This window comes from Ranitomeya variabilis, chromosome 2 (assembly GCF_051348905.1).
Source record: "Ranitomeya variabilis isolate aRanVar5 chromosome 2, aRanVar5.hap1, whole genome shotgun sequence".
NCBI lineage: Eukaryota > Metazoa > Chordata > Amphibia > Anura > Dendrobatidae > Ranitomeya > Ranitomeya variabilis.
The window spans coordinates 835,480,246-835,496,725 of NC_135233.1; the positions used below are offsets into that span (position 1 = coordinate 835,480,246).

The window sequence follows — 16,480 nt, forward strand, 5'->3', positions numbered from 1 at the left end:
GATAGATAGAATTGAAAGATAGATAGATAGATAGATAGATAGATAGATAGATAGATAGATAGATAGATAGAATATGGGATAGATAATAGATAGATAATGGATAGACAGATGATAGATAGATAGATAGATAGATAGATAGATACATAGATAGATAGATAGATAGATAGATGATAGATAGACAGATAGATAGACAGATAGATAGAATTGAAAGATAGATAGATAGATAGATAGATAGATAGATAGATAGATAGATAGAGAAAAAAAGTATTTAGTCAGCCACCAATTGTGCAAGTTCTCCCACTTAAGAAGATGAGAGAGGCCTGTAATTTACATCATGGGTAGACCACAACTATGGGAGTCAAAATGAGAAAACAAATCCAGAAAATCACCTTGTCTGATTTGGCAAGATTTATTTTGCAAATTATGGTGGAGATTAAATCTCTCAAGGGACTAGATGTGTGGTGAGCCCCTTGAACCCACAGGTGCTTTACAGAATTTTACAACGTGGAACAGCGAAAATGAAAAAAATGTTGTTTTAGCCCCAATTATTTTCCTTTTTCACAAGGATAGCAAGAGAAAATGGATCCCAAAATTTGTTGTGCAATTTCTCTTTAGTATACCGATAGCGGTGGTCAAACACTACTTTTGAGGCACAGTGCAAAGTTCAGAAGGGAAAAAGCACCATATTGGAGTTAAGATTTTGCTGGACTGGTTTGATGATACCATGTCACATTGGCAGAGCCTCTGAGGTGCCAGAACAGCAGAACCCCCCCATTAGTGATCTCATTTTAAAAACTACACCCCTCAATGAATTCATCTAGGGGTGCAGGGATTATATTGACACCATAAGTGTGTCACAGAATTTTATGCCATTGGACAGTGAAGAAAAAATTTATTACATTTTTACCACCAAAATTTTGTTTCAGCCCCAGATGTTTCATTTTCACAAGTGGAAGTGGGTAAAAATGGCACTAAAATTTTCCCCACAATTTCTGCTGAATGTAGACATACCCTATATGTGGCTGTACAGTAGTGCTAAGCCACATGCATTTGGATTTGGGAGCGCAGAATTTGCTGAATTTTTTGGGGGACAAGAAGCCATTTCAATTCCAGATCCTTTGTACTACCAGTAGTGTGGAAGACCCCAAATTTTTCTGCTAACATGCTAACACATGACGGACTTAAGTGGAGAATTGCTTTTTTTTGTATATCGAGTTGAAGCTTTTATTGGGAACATTTTACATAATGTTTGGGATCACATTTATCCAGCGCTCTACGCTGAGCACTTACATTGAGGTTTCCATCTTTATCTCCGAATGACATGATACAGATAAACCCCCCGAGAGATCAATTCACTATAATGAGGCAGCAGACTTACTCTGGACTCCGTCTGACCTCTGTTAATAGGTGTCCTTTTTCAGAAGTGCACAAAACTGTTGAGGAGCGTGCATTTATGTACATCTAAAAAGATGGACACCGCCGGATCATAGGCCAGATGATGTTCATAGTGCCTCCATCTGCCTCATTACAGGAAATCTTCCACCGAGTATTCCTTCTAAATCAAGTATTTCAGAGACTTACACCCTTAAAACCCTGTGTAAGCTCTCAGCATAGAGTGCAGGATAAATGTAAGCCGAGCCTTACCGTAATCTTTGGGAGGCAGAAAGAAAAAATCAACAGCAGACTTTATTCTTTGGGTAGATGCAATACTAAATTTATAATGGCTTTTTATGTTTGGCTGCTTTCACTCACTAAAAGATGCCATATTTTGAGAGCTATAAGTGAGGACTTGTTTTTTTTTGCATGACGAGTGGACGTTTTTATTGGTACCATTTTCAGTCACACTACATTTTTTGATCGCTTTCTATTCCGATTTTTGGGAGGCAGAATGAAGAAAACCAGGAATTTGGCAATTGTTGTTTTTTTGGGGGGAAGGTGGTGATTATGTCATTCCACTTATGGTAAAATTGATAAGGCAGTTTTTTTCTTCAGGTCAGTATGATTGCAGCGATACCACATTTATATCATTTTTATATAGTTTTTATATCTTTTCTTCATGTTTGGCAATTTTGCACAATAAAAACTATTTTATAGAAAAAATAATTATTTTTACATCTCTTTATTCTGAGAGCTATAACATTTTTATTTTTCCACTAATGGAGCTGTATGGCGGTTTGGTTTTTGCGGGACAAGATGACATTTTCAGAAATACCATATTTATTTACATTTGTCTATTTGATAGCGTTCCATTGTTTGTTTGACAGTATGATAAAGAATTCTTTTTTGCATCATTTTTTTTTTAATTTTTCTACAGTGTTCAATAAAAGGGTTAACACATTGGACAGTTTTATAGTTTGGGTCCTTCCGGACGTGACAATACCAAATATGTGTACTTTTTTTTTTTGTTCATAAAAATATATTTATTTATGGGTAAAAAAATGTTTTTAAATACTTTTACAATTTTTTTCACTTTTTGCAGTCTGATCGCTTATAAGGTATAGCAATGTAGGAGTATTGCTATGCTCTACAATCTCAGTGCTATCCTGACACACAAGCTTGAAATGCTTGACAAGTTCTGAGCATATTGTAAAAAGTTTGCTAGCTCTGGTGACCAAGATGTCATCATGAAGACATCGGATCACCATGGCAACGATCGGGCCCCCGCGATGATATCGTGGGGATACTGATCAGAGGGCAGAGGTGGTTCCCTCACTCTGCCTGCCTTATAATTGCCGTGATCGCAGCATTTAGCAGGTTAAACCGCCAGGATCGGCAGTTAGTCCTGGGTGTCAGACTCCTGTGCACAGTTGATCACCATGATGTATACATAATGAAAATGTAGTGAAGGAGTTAAGACAAGTCATCTGGAATTCAGTATAATATCATATTTTTATTTCAAGTTGTGATCCAACCCAAATAATGAAGATTAAGAAAATGAATTTGTTGCGAACAATACATGTCTTAATTACTACATCATCAATGAACTGAGGGAATCTGTCAAGCTGCAAATGATATCTAATCGGTAGGCAGAGAGTAGGTAGATTGATATACTTTTTGTGGGTCCTATGAAGTAATTGACAATCTTCCTTCCATGCATGACTGTGCATGCAGAGATAGATGTCAATCACTAGTAGGACCACCTACTAGACTCATATACATACAATCACCAGTGATTTCAATAAAAAAAAAAATACAAGTTAAATTGAAAGTTTTCCAAAGTCCCTATATATCATTCTGCTTCACTTCTTCTCTATTTCTATATCAGTCTATATCAGACTGCATGCACAACGTGACAGGTGACCTTTAAGAGCACACTTACGTTCTTAGTTATTAATGCAGCTCTCACTACCATCTTAAGAGCTTACAAGAACTGGATTCTGTTCCTCTGACAGGCCACCAAACAAGTCAGCCACATCTAAATGGTGGTGGACGTCGAGCTCCTCATGCCTGGTTTACTATCATCTTAGCACTGGTGTTGACCAATGTGTTTAAAAGGTTATGCAGTTCCTATAAATGGCTGTTATGGCTGCCTATGTTTTTCTGTCACCTTTGACCACTCATTATACCAAGTGAACTGTAAGGCAGAGAAACTGTCAAAATGACACTTACTCATACTGATAGGCCAGAAGATCAGATTATTTCCAGAACTTTTGTCTCTATGCTCTGAGTAGTTCCTACCTTAGGAGAGCATAGGAAACATTGGTATATTTTTAAATTCATTTTTAGACAATTCTAACATCTATAATTTTAAGTGCCAACAAAAAAGAATAAGCAACAAACCAATAAAATGACACCATCATTATAATGTGTCTCATTGATTAAGTTTTTAGATGCTTGCTAGGGAAGAATCCAGGTCACGGTAGGTGTCATGGTGTGACTGCAGTACACAACCATGATCCACTGTTTATCAATATGTCAAACTAAATGAATTAATAGTTCAAGGGATGCTCCCTGTTGTGAATTCCGTTCTCGGGCTCCCTCCTGTGGTCATGAGTGGTACTGTGTGAGTTTGTTCTTGGGCTCCCTCTGGTGGCCTTTAGCGATATGGCTGGGCTCAGCTGCTTCATTTCCTTCTATGCTGGGCCTATTTAACTCACCTGGACCTTCATTTGTTGCCTGCTGTCGGTGTATTCAGTCCTGATTCTGAGCTCTCCTGAATATTCCTTGTGACCAGTCTCCTGCTGGAGAAGCTAAGTTTGCTTGTTCATTTTGCTCATTATTTCCTTGAAAACGTTTCTCGGTATATGATGAGTTCAGTCCAGCTTGCTTTTATGTGATTTTTTGCTTGCTGGTTAGTTCTGGGGTGCAGAGTGCGCCCCTCACATCGTGAGTCGGTGTGGGGGTTCTTGTATTCTCTGCGTGGTTTATTTTTGATAGTTTTTGTACTGACCGCACAGATTCCTATCTATTTTCTGTCTATCTAGTGTTAGCGGGCCTCATTTGCTAAACCTGTTTCATTTCTACGTTTGTATTTTCCCCTTAACTCACCGTTATTATTTGTGGGGGGCTGTTTATAACTTTGGGGTTATTTCTCTGAGGCAAGTGAGGTCTTTGCTTTCTCTCTAGGGGCAGTCAGTTTCTCAGGCTGTGAAGAGGCGTCTAGGTTTTTAGGTAACGCTCCACGGCTGCCTTTAGTGTGTTGGATAGGATCAGGATTGCGGTGAGTATAGCTTCCACATCCCCAGAACTTGTCCTAACATTCTGGTTATATGTATCAGGTCAGTTTTGAGATCCTACCACCGGATCATAACAGTACAGCAGGCCACAAAGTGTTAATGCAGCAGAAGAGGGAGAAGAGAAATCCTGAAGTCATTTTTTTTTCTTCTCTGCACTGTGTTTAGCCTCACTCCTCCCCTTAACCCCTTCCCGACCTTTGACGCCACGTAGGCGTCATGAAAACCCGTGCCAATCCGACCCATGACGCCTATGTGGCGTCATGGAATGATCGCGTCGCTGCAGAGCAGGTGAAAGGGTTAACTCCGATTTCACCCGTTCTGCAGGGACAGGGGGAGTGGTACTTCAGCCCAGGGGGGCTTCACCCCCCCGTGGCTACGATCGCTCTGATTGGCTGTTGAAAGTGAAACTGCCAATCAGAGCGATTTGTAATATTTCACCTAAAAAACTGGTGAAATATTACAATCCAGCCATGGCCGATGCTGCAATATCATCGGCCATGGCTGGAAATACTGAAGTGACCCCCCCCACCCCACCGATCGCCCCCCCAAGCCACCGATCTGTCCCGTAGTCCCCTCCGTCCTGTGCTCCGCTCCCCCGTCCTCCTGTCCACTCCCCCCGTGCTCGACGCCCCCCCGTGCCCCGATCTCCCCCCCCCCTTATACTTACCGAGGCTCCAGGTGCCCGTCCGCCTCCTCCATGGGCGCCGCCATCTTCCAAAATGGCGGGCGCATGCTCAGTGCGCCCGCCGAATCTGCCGGCCGGCAGATTCATTACAAAGTACATTTTGATCGCTGTGGTAGGTTCTATCACAGCGATCAAAATAAAAAAAATAATAAATACCCCCCCCCCCCTTTATCACCCCCATAGGTAGGGACAATAATAAAATAAAGAAAATATTTTTTTTTCTTTTTCCACTAGGGTTAGGGTTGGAACTAGGGTTAGAACTAGGGGTAGGGTTAGGGGTAGGGTTAGGGTTAGGGTTATGGCATGTGCACAGTGCGGATTTGGCTGCGGATCCGCAGCGGATTGGCCGCGGATCCGCAGCGGATTGGCCGCGGATCTGCAGCGGATTGGCCGCGGATCCGCAGCGGATTGGCCGCTGCGAATTCGTACCAGTTTTCCATCAGGTTTACAGTACCATGTACACCTATGGAAAACCAAATCCGCTGTGCCCATGGTGCGGAAAATTCCATGCAGAAACGCTGCGTTGTATTTTCCGCAGCATGTCAATTCTTTGTGCGGATTCCGCAGCGTTTTACACCTGTTCCTCAATAGGAATCCGCAGGTGAAATCCGCACAAAAAAACACTGGAAATCTGCTGTAAATCCGCAGGTAAAACGCAGTGCCTTTTACCTGCAGATTTTTCAAAAATCGTGCGGAAAAATCTCACACGAATCCGCAACGTGGGCACATAGCCTTAGGATTAGGGTTGGAATTAGAGTTAGGGTTGGAATTAGGGCTAGGGTTGGAAATAGGGTTAAGATTAGGCTTGTGGTTAGGGTTACGGATAGGGTTAGGGGTGCGTTGGGGTTACAGTTGTGGTTAGGGTTGGGATTAGGGTTAGGGTTGGGATTAGGGTTAGGATTAGGGTTGGAATTAGGGTTACGGGTGTGTTGCGGTTAGGGTTGTGGTTAGGGGTGTGTTGGGGTTAGGGTTGTGATTAGGGTTATGGCTACAGTTGGGATTAGGATTAGGGGTGTGTTGGGGTTAGTGTTGAAGTTAGAATTGAGGGGTTTCCACTGTTTAGGCACATCAGGGGTCTCCAAACGCAACATGGCGCCACCATTGATTCCAGCCAATCTTGCGTTCAAAAAGTCAAATGGTGCTCCCTCCCTTCCAAGCCCCGACGTGCGCACAAACAGTGGTTTACCCCCACATTTGGGGTACCAGCGTACTCAGAACAAACTGGGCAACAACTGTTGGGGTCCAATTTCTCCTGTTACCCTTGCAAAAATAAAAAATTACTTGCTAAAACATAATTTTTGAGGAAAGAACAATTATTTTTTATTTTCACAGCTCTGCGTTATAAACTTCTGTGAAGCACTTGGGGGTTGAAAGTGCTCACCACACATCTAGATAAGTTCCTTTGGGGGTCTAGTTTCCAAAATGGGGTCACTTGTGGGGTGTTTCTACTGTTTAGGCACATCAGGGGCTCTGCAAATGCAATGTGACGCCCGCAGACCATTCCATCAAAGTCTGCATTTCAAATGTTACTACTTCCTTTCCGAGCCCTGACGTGTGCCCAAACAGTGGTTTACCCCCACATATGGGGTACCAGCACACTCACAACAAACTGGGCAACAAATATTGGGGCCCAATTTCTCCTGTTACCCTTGTGAAAATAAAAAATTGCTTGCTAAAACATATTTTTTGAAGAAAGAAAAATGATTTTTTATTTTCACGGCTCTGCGTTGTAAACTTCTGTGAAGCACTTGGGGGTTGAACGTGCTCACCACACATCTAGATAAGTTCCTTGGGGGGTCTAGTTTCCAAAATGGGGTCACTTGTGGGGGGTTTCTACTGTTTAGGCATATCAGGGGCTCTGCAAATGTAACATGATGCCCGCAGACCATTCCATCAAAGTCTGCATTCCAAAACGTCACTACTTCCCTTCCGAGCCTCAGCATGTGCCCAAACAGTGGTTTACCCCCATATATGGGGTATCAGCGTACTCAGGAGAAACTGGACAACAACTTTTGGGTCCAATTTCTCCTGTTACTCTTGCAAAAATAAAAAATTCTGGGCTAAAAAAATATTTTTGAGGAAAGGAAACGCATTTATTATTTTCACGGCTCTGCGTTATAAACTTCTGTGAAGCACTTGGGGGTTCAAAGTGCTCACCACACATCTAGATAAGTTCCCTTGGGGGTCTAGTTTCCAAAATGGAGTCACTTGTGGGGCGTTCCTACTGTTTAGGCACATCAGGGGCTCTGCAAAAGCAACCTGATGCCCGCAGAGCATTCCATCAAAGTCTGCATTTCAAAACGTCACTACTTCCCTTCCGAACCCCAACGTGTGCCAAAACAGTGGTTTACCCCCACATATGGGGTATCAGCGTACTCAGGAGAAACTGGACAACAACTTTTGCGGTCCAATTTCTCCTGTTACCCTTGGGAAAATAAAAAATTGTGGGCTAAAAAATCATTTTTGAGAAAAGAAAAAATATTTTTTATTTTCATGGCTCTGCGTTATAAACTTCTGTGAAGCACTTGGGGGTTCAAAGTGCTCACCACACATCTAGGTTAGTTCCTTGGGAGGTCTAGTTTCCAAAATGGGGTCACTTGTGCGGGAGCTCCAATGTTTAGGCACACAGGGGCTCTCCAAACGCGACATGGTGTCCGCTAATGATTGGAGCTAATTTTCCATTCAAAAAGCCAAATGGCGTGCCTTCCCTTCCGAGCCCTGCCGTGCGCCCAAACAGTGGTTTACCCCCACATATGGGGTATCATCGTACTCAGGACAAACTGGACAACAACATTTGGGGTCCAATTTCTCCTATTACCCTTGGGAAAATAAAAAATTCTGGGCTAAAAATCATTTTTGAGGAAAGAAAAATTATTTTTTATTTTCACGGCTCTGCGTTATAAACTTCTGTGAAGCACCTGGGGGTTATAAGTGCTCACTATGCATCTAGATAAGTTCCTTGGGGGGTCTAGTTTCCAAAATGGGGTCACTTGTAGGGGATCTCCAATGTTTAGGCACACAGGGGCTCTCCAAACGCGACATGGTGTCCGCTAACGATTGGAGCTAATTTTCCATTCAAAAAGTCAAATGGCACGCCTCCCCTTCCGAGCCTTGCCGTGCACCCAAACAGTGGTTTACCCCCACATATGAGGTATCGGCGTACTCAGGAGAAATTGCCCAACAAATTTTAGGATCCATTTTATCCTGTTGCCCATGTGAAAATGAAAGAATTGAGGCTAAAAGAAATTTTGTGTGAAAAAAAAGTACTTTTTCATTTTTGCGGATCAATTTGTGAAGCACCTGGGGGTTTAAAGTGCTCACTATGCCTCTAGATAAGTTCCTTGGGGGGTCTAGTTTCCAAAATGGGGTCACTTGTGGAGGAGCTCCAATGTTTAGGCACACAGGGGCATTCCAAAAGCGACATGGTGTCCGCTAACGATGGAGATAATTTTTCATTCAAAAAGTCAAATGGCGCTCCTTCCCTTCCGAGCCTTACCATGTGCCCAAACAGTGGTTTACCCCCACATGTGAGGTATCGGTGTACTCAGGAGAAATTTCCCAACAAAATTTAGGATCCATTTTATCCTGTTGCCCATGTGAAAATGAAAAAATTGAGGCTAAAATAATTTTTTGGGGAAAAAAAAGTACTTTTTCATTTTTACGGATCAATTTGTGAAGCACCTGGGGGTTTAAAGTGCTCACTATGCTTCTAGATAAGTTCCTTGGGGGGTCTAGTTTCCAAAATGGGGTCACTTGTGGGGGAGCTCCAATGTTTAGGCACACGGGGGCTCTCCAAACGCAACATGGTGTCCGCTAAAGATTGGAGCCAATTTATCATTCAATAAGTCAAATGGCGCTCCTTCCCTTCCGAGCCCTGTCGTGCGCCCAAACAGTGGTTTACCCCCACATATGAGGTATCAGCGTACTCAGGACAAATTGGACAACAACGTCCATGGTCCAGTTTCTCCTTTTACCCTTGGGAAAATAAAACAATTGTTGCTAAAAGATCATTTTTGTGACTAAAAAGTTAAATGTTCATTTTTTACTTCCATGTTGCTTCTGCTGCTGTGAAACACCTGAAGGGTTAATAAACTTCTTGAATGTGGTTTTGAGCACCTTGAGGGGTGCAGTTTTTAGAATGGTGTCACTTTTGGGTATTTTCAGCCATATAGAACCCTCAAAATGACTTCAAATGTGAGGTGGTCCCTAAAAAAAATGGTTTTGTAAATTTTGTTGTAAAAATGAGAAATCACTGGTCAAATTTTAACCCTTATAACTTCCTAGCAAAAAAAAAATTTGTTTCCAAAATTGTGCTGATGTAAAGTAGACATGTGGGAAACGTTATTTATTAACTATTTTGTGTCACATAACTCTCTGCTTTAACAGAATAAAAATTCAAAATGTGAAAATTGCGAAATTTTCAAAATTTTCGCCAAATTTCCATTTTTTTCACAAATAAACTCAGAAATTATCGACCTAAATTTACCACTAACATGAAGCCCAATATGTCACGAAAAAACAATCTCAGAATCGCTAGGATCCGTTGAAGCGTTCCTGAGTTATTACCTCATAAAGGGACACTGGTCAGAATTGCAAAAAACAGCACGGTCATTAAGGCCAAAATAGGCTGGGTCATGAAGGGGTTAATCTCTGGGTGGTTCTGAACTCAGCTGCAGATATGGACATTCAGAGTCTGTCTTCTAGTGTGGATCATCTCACTGCAGGGGTACAGGGCATTCAGGATTATGTAGTCCGCAGTCCTATGTCAGAGCCTAAAATACCAATTCCTGAGCTGTTCTCCGGAGATAGATCTAGGTTTTTGAACTTTAAGAATAATTGTAAGTTATTCCTTTCTCTGAGACCTCGCTCCTCTGGTGATTCTGTTCAGCAAGTTAAAATTGTTATTTCTTTGTTACGTGGTGACCCTCAAGATTGGGCATTCTCTCTGGCGCCAGGAGATCCTGCATTGCTAAATGTGGATGCGTTTTTTCTGGCGCTTGGAGTGCTTTATGAGGAACCAAATCTGGTAGACCAAGCAGAGAAGGTTTTGCTGGCTCTCTCTCAGGGTCAAGATGAAGCAGAGGTTTACTGTCAGAAGTTTAGGAAGTGGTCTGTGCTCACTCAATGGAATGAGTGCGCCCTGGCGGCAATTTTCAGAAAGGGTCTTTCTGAAGCCCTTAAAGATGTTATGGTGGGGTTCCCCACGCCTGCGGGTCTGAATGAGTCAATGTCTTTGGCCATTCAGATTGATCGGCGTTTGCGGGAGCGCAAACTGTTGTGAACGCTGTTTTCGGGCTCCCTCTTGTGGTCTCAGGTGGTATTGTTTGAGTTTTGTTTTTGGGCTCCCCCTGGTGGCTTTGTTTGTTATCCTGCTGACCTGTGGCTGGATCAGCTGCCTCGTTATGCACTAGGGAGTTTCCTATTTAGCTCTGCTTCACCTCCACTTGTTGCCGGCTGTCGATGTATTCAGTGCTATTCTGATCTCCCCTGATGATCTTCGTTTTCAGTCACTTCTGGAGAAGCTAATTTTCTGTTTGATTATTTTTTGCTCATCAGTCTGCAATATGATTTCAGTGTATGATGAGTTTAGTCCAGCTTGCTAATATGTGAGTTCTTGCTGCTGGTAAGCTCTGGGGTACGGAGTTGCTTCCCCCGCACCGTTAGTTGGTGCGGGGGCTCGAGCAATCTCTGCGTGGATATTTTGCTTAGGGTTTTCTATTGACCGCACAGCTCCCTTCCTATTTTCTGCTATCTAGTGTTAGCGGGCCTCATTTGCTAAATCTATTTCATCTCTGCGTTTGTGCTTTCCCCTTAACCCTAGAATGCGTGACCATAGAAATCTACACTATTACGTACCTGGGGCCTTTGAGGCCTGTTTTCAAATAACATGGAATAACTCAAAAAAAATTTTTTTTCAAAGTTATTTGAAAGCATGCATTCCCAGTAGCTCTGGGGTCCGCCTGGATGGGATTTCGTAATGGATCTGACCTCCTGGTGACCCCGGCTAAGGCTGGTAGAACGCGTACCTGGGGCCTCGCAGGCCTGTCAGGTTACTTTTTTATTATTTTCTGTAAAACGACTTTAGTTACAATTTTGAAACTCTAGGTATTCCTCAGCTATATAGTTGTTAGTAATTTCCTGTTGTTCGTATATTTTTATGTTATAGGCATTTCGTATAGCAACGCTTTTTTTGTGACTACCCCATATTCACGTACCTGGGGCCTTTTAGGCCTGTGTGCAAATAACATGGAATAACTCAAATAAAAATACTTTTCAAAGTTTATTTTAAATTTGCAAAGTAAGGATGCATTCCCACTAGCGCTGGGGTCCACCAGGAGGGGATCCGTAATGGATCTGACCTCCTGGTGACCTCAGCTAAGGCTGGTGGAATCCCGGCATCCCATCAGCCTTAGCTGGAGTTACCAGGAGGTCAGATCCATTATGGATCCCATTCAGGTGAACCCCAGCGCTACTTGGAACATAGCCTAAGATGTGTATAATTCCAAAAAAAAATTATGTACATAAAACAACAAAAATGTAACTAAATGGGCACGCCCAATATATTCACTCAGTACAATTTTTTATGATGGATACATTTTTTCTTATAAAAAGTTTTTACATAAAGTCTGTAGCAAACTTGGTGCAGGAATATTTATTTTCCACTTTACATATTCCCCCGACAATTATTGCATATTATTTTTTCTTCAGAATGTTCCCTGCATACATTTTGTCCGCAAGTAGAACAGAAACGCTCCGATTTTCTTTCTTTCTTTGCTGGACAAATATAGCAGCGCTTTCTTTTTTTTTCTCTTTGCTCTGGCTGTTCCTGAAAGCATATTCCACATCGGATCATTGCCTCTGTAATTTGCCTTGATAAGCATTTTGTGCTGCTTCTCTCTAGCATAGTAGGCATCAAAAGTTCATAACAAAGTTCTGTCAAAAATATACGTCTATTGTCCTTCCTGTTGGCATGGAATTCTGGATTAGTTTGACAATAAACAATATAGCTATTGAGGGATGACACATCAAGGATATTGGAACAAAGGGCAACAGGCCAACGTTTAGGCCGGCGTCACACTCGGCGTAAGACAATACGCCACGTATTATACGTCCGTACTACGGCCGTAATACGGAGAAATGTTCCCAAAATAGTGATCCGTAGTCAGGGTGTGTCAGCGTATTTTGCGCATGGCATCCTCCGTATGTAATCCGTATGCCATCCGTACTGCGAGATTTTCGCGCAGGCTTGCAAAACCGACATCTAATGGATTTATGTGCTCAAATGTTAGGGAAAACATATATACAGTATATATATATATATATATATATATATATATGTCATTGAGACACATATATATATATTCCGTATTTAGATTTCATTCAGCGCGATATCTTTGAACAGCCGCTAATTCAATTGCCGGCTTTTCATTTCTCCTGCACAAACCCGACAGGATATGAGACATGGTTTACATACAGTAAACCATCTCATATCCCCCTTTCCCCTTTTTTTTGCATATTCCACACTACTAATGTTAGTAGTGTGTATGTGCAAAATTTCAGCGCTGTAGCTGCTGAAATAAAGGGTTAAATGGCGGAAAAAATTGGCGTGGGCTCCCGCGCAATTTTCTCCGCCAGAATGGTAAAGCCAGTGACTGAGGGCAGATATTAATAGCCAGGAGAGGGTCCATGGTTATTGGCCCCCCCGTGGCTACAAACATCTGCCCCCAGCCACCCCAGAAAAGGCACATCTGGAAGATGCGCCTATTCTGGCACTTGGCCACTCTCTTCCCACTCCCTGTAGCGGTGGGATATGGGGTAATGAAGGGTTAATGCCACCTTGCTATTGGAAGGTGACATTAAGCCAGATTAATAATGGAGAGGCGTCAATTATGACACCTATCCATTATTAATCCAATTGTTGGAAAGGGTTAAAACACACACACACACACATGATTTAAAAGTATTTTAATGAAATAAACACAGCGGTTGTTGTAATAATTTATTGCTCTCTCATTCCATTTTCAGACCCTCGCTTGGCAAAACAATTAACACACAAGATACATACCCTCTCTGATGAACTGTCACGTCCCACGAAGTAATCCATCTGAAGGGGTTAACTAATATTACAGGCAGAGCTGCGATAAGCCACTCGCTCGTGCCTGTAATCCCCCGGGTGCTGAAAGGAAAGCAGTGATCTATACTTACATTCAGTCGCGGTGATGCGCCCCCTGCTGGATGTTCTCATGAACTGCAGCCTGGGAACTTTTTCCCACGCTCCAGGTCATATGAGGACATCCACCAGGGGGCGCATCACCGCGACTGAAGGAAATGTAGGTCATTGACCTACATTTCATTCATTCGCCGGGGATTACAGGCACGGAGCACAGCTGCATTTGCAGGGCTCCTGCCTGTAATATTTGTTAACCCCTTCAGATGGATTACCTCGTGGGACGAGACGGTTCACCAGAAGGTATGTATCTTGTGCGTTTATTATTTTTCCAAGCGAGGGCCTGCAAATGGATTGCGAGAACAATAAATTATTACAACAACCGCTGTGTTTATTTCATTAAAATCCTTTTTAATCATGTGTGTGTGTGTTTTTTAACCCTTTCCTACAATTGGATTAATAATGGATAGGTGACATAATTGACGCCTCTCCATTATTAATCTGGCTTAATGTCACCTTCCAATAGCAAGGTGGCATTAACCCTTCATTACCCCATATCCCACCGCTACAGGGAGTGGGAAGAGAGTGGCCAAGTGCCAGAATAGGCGCATCTTCCAGATGTGCCTTTTCTGGGGTGGCTGGGGGCAGATGTTTTTAGCCACGGGGGGGCCAATAACCATGGACCCTCTCCTGGCTATTAATATCTGCCCTCAGTCACTGGCTTTACCACTCTGGCGGAGAAAATTGCGCGGGAGCCCACGCCAATTTTTTCCGCCATTTAACCCTTTATTTCAGCAGCTACAGCGCTGAAATTTTGCATATACACACTACTATCATTAGTAGTGTGGAATATGCAAAAAAAAGGGGATATGAGATGGTTTACTGTATGTAAACCATGTCTCATATCCTGTCGGGTTTGTGCAGGAGAAATGAAAAGCCGGCAATTGAATTACCGACTTTTCACTAACAGCGCTGCGTATTTCTCGCAAGTCACACTGCAGGTCCGTGTGGAATCTGTATTTTTCTCGCCCCCATAGACTTTCATTAGCGAATTTTTTGCGCAATACGCTGACAAACGCAGCATGCTGCGATTTTGTACGGCCGTAGAAAGCCGTATAATACTGAACCGTAATATACGACTAATAGGAGCAGCCCCATTGAGAATAATTGTGCCGTATGTAATGCGAGTTTTACGGACGTAGTTTCTGCGCTCTTACGTCCGTAAAACTCGCCAGTGTGACGCCGGCCTAAGTCTGCCTTTTACACGAATATTCAGTAATCATTTCGTCCATCTTGTCGACACCTCCTTTTGTCTTATTATAATGAAGTATAATTTCAGGTTTTTGTTTCCTGTCATTGGTGTCAATACTTTCATCGTGATGCATTGTGCTCAGTAATATCACAGATTTTTCTTTCTTGGCTTTATAGGACACCATTGTTGCCTCATTGCAGAAACCGAATACACTCCCGTAGATTGGTCGCTGTGCATTGTGCTTCATTATTGGTGGAATTTCGCGGCGGTTTGGTCTCATTGTACCAACAAGTGTTAGTTGTTTCTGAAGCAAAATATTGGCCAGTTCTAAATTAGTAAAATAATTATCCATAGTGATATTTTTTCCAGAATGGAAAATTGGTAAAGCTAGTGTTTTCACTATGTTGGAACATAGATCTTTCTGGACTGGAGCGTCAGCTTCTTTTCCACAGTAAATCATGCCATTCATCCCATAATAAGTTGCTGAATCGCACATCCAGAAAATTTTTATGCCGTATTTAGCTGGCTTACTGGGCATATATTGGATAAATTTGCAACGTCCCCTAAAGGCAAGCAGTTGTTCGTCCACTGTCACATATTCGCTAGAATTGTAAAGTTTGTAACAGTTCTTGATAAAAAGATTCCATATATAGCTAATAGGCGCTAATTTATCGGTTGCCAACCTCACAGGCCGAGTTCTCTTTTTATCAAAACGAATGCATCTCCGAATAGCCTCAAATCTATCTACGGACATAGTGGCTTTGTAATGTGGATCTGCAAATGGGTTCAGAAATAACTCTCTGATTGGCACATCATATGATTTAGTCGACCCTGCCAGAAGAGTAAGGCCAATATAGGCATATAGTTCCTCTTTAGTTAAATTTTTCCAAGTTTTTTTTTTTTCCGAAGCAATACGTTTACCTTCCACATTCGTACACAAAACTACCTCATCTGCAATATCATCTGAAACAAATTTACTGAAAACATCTTTTTTGGACATGAATTGGGAAATTCCGACAGCTCCTTGAGGAACTCTAATAATGTTATGTGATGGGGTGCGTGCATGAGCCACAGCAGTACTGTTCCAAAAAACATTTGTTTTAGATGTTCTACTTGCACATTCTGCTGGATCCATTACTTCTTCATCATCTGAGGAATCGCTGGACGATGAAGTTGATACATTAGCTGGTGGAATATACTCTTCATCCGACAAAGAAATGTCACTGTCTTCATCACTATTGAAAATAATCGCCTCAATTTCTTGGACAGTCAATCCCCTTGATGTAGACTGTGCCATTGTAATCTTAGATGTGAGTAAACTAAAATGAAAAGTAAAAAATAAAGATTACAATCAGGCTTGTGCACTATACACTGTGTGTGCTAAGACTTTGTTAGTGTATGTGTGCTTAGGGTAAAGTACAGCCCCCCTACTCTTACCTTCAACAGATCACTTTCTTGTAAGTGCAGTAGAAGCCTCTGGTTTTGGAGCTCAGAAAGGTTCTTTGTTACAGACCAAAGAAAGCTGACTTCTTCCTCCAAAGTCTCTCCAGCAACTAGGATTTAGGACTAAAGGACCTGTACTGACATCATAATCACGTTACTTTGTGAGGGGAAACTCCCTTCCAGGATCACATTACCATGTCAGGCAGAATCCACACTCTTCCCAGCAACAGCCATCGACCAATAGTCATAAAGACTGA

At 42.2% G+C, this 16,480-nt stretch overlaps 1 protein-coding gene and 1 long non-coding RNA gene across 6 annotated transcripts in view; both read right to left on the reverse strand.

Annotated features, from left to right (window-relative positions):
- DLGAP2 (DLG associated protein 2) overlaps positions 1-16,480 on the reverse strand; it is a 1,328,681-nt gene that overhangs the window by 869,839 nt on the left and 442,362 nt on the right. The gene's annotated exons all lie outside the window — the stretch shown is intronic.
- The window catches only part of LOC143807950 (uncharacterized), a 33,602-nt gene that overhangs the window by 365 nt on the left and 16,757 nt on the right, over positions 1-16,480 (reverse strand). The window lies entirely within an intron of this gene.